This window comes from Euleptes europaea, chromosome 8 (genome assembly GCF_029931775.1).
Source record: "Euleptes europaea isolate rEulEur1 chromosome 8, rEulEur1.hap1, whole genome shotgun sequence".
NCBI classification, from domain to species: domain Eukaryota; kingdom Metazoa; phylum Chordata; class Lepidosauria; order Squamata; family Sphaerodactylidae; genus Euleptes; species Euleptes europaea.
This window is the reverse complement of record NC_079319.1, coordinates 21,926,919-21,927,682: the sequence shown is the minus strand read 5'-3', so window position 1 is coordinate 21,927,682 and position 764 is coordinate 21,926,919. Positions and strand designations below refer to the sequence as shown.

Here is a 764-nt window from a genome sequence, read left to right as displayed (position 1 = left end):
ATAGGGGTCACCATAAGTCGGCTGCGACTTGAAGGCACTTTACACACACACACAAGACCCAAGAACCACTGGTACTTGCTGTGAGAGTGAACATTGTGCAAGAGAGTAGACTAACCTCCTAAGGCCCATCATATTGGCTTCATTCCTCTGTTACCCCACCAGCAGTGTTGTTGTCACTGAGCATCTAAATGATGTCAGCATAGCTCCATATTGCTAGCTGATGAAGCCATGTCCACGTGAATTATTGTGAAGGTAGCAGAAAACGAAGGAATTCCTTCTGGGGGTTAAAACTCAACCTGCCTTCAGGGCCAGTTCTCTGCACAAGCTGCTCAAGTGGACACCTGAAGTGACATAATGAGAAGAGAGAAAACTAAGCTGTCCTTTCTATTGTCATTCCATTGGAGAGGGGCCGTGGCTCAGTGGTAGAGCATCTGCTTGCCATGCAGAAGGGCCCAGGTTCAATTCCTGGCATCTCCAGTTAAAGGGACTAGGCAAGTAGGTGATGTGAAAGACCACTGCCTGGGACCCTGGAGAGCCACTGCCGGTGAAAGTATACAATACTGACTGTGATGGACCAAGTGTCTGATTCAATGTAAGGCAGCTTCATGTTAATTGGGAATTGCCTTTCCTCTTTGCATTCAGCTCTTCTACAATTGTAATTTTTGCTCTGGGCTTGAGATCTGAGTCATTAGATCATATATAACAACCCATCTTGAATATGGCATCTTGGATATGTCATGGAGGCCAGTGTGATGTAATGGTGA

At 46.2% G+C, this 764-nt stretch overlaps 1 non-coding gene across 1 annotated transcript; it reads left to right on the top strand.

The window, feature by feature from the left end:
* Nucleotides 1–408: 408 nt before the first annotated feature.
* TRNAG-GCC (transfer RNA glycine (anticodon GCC)) lies at nt 409–477 on the top strand. The gene has a single exon. It is a non-coding gene; the product is annotated as a tRNA-Gly (tRNA).
* Nucleotides 478–764: the final 287 nt, after the last annotated feature.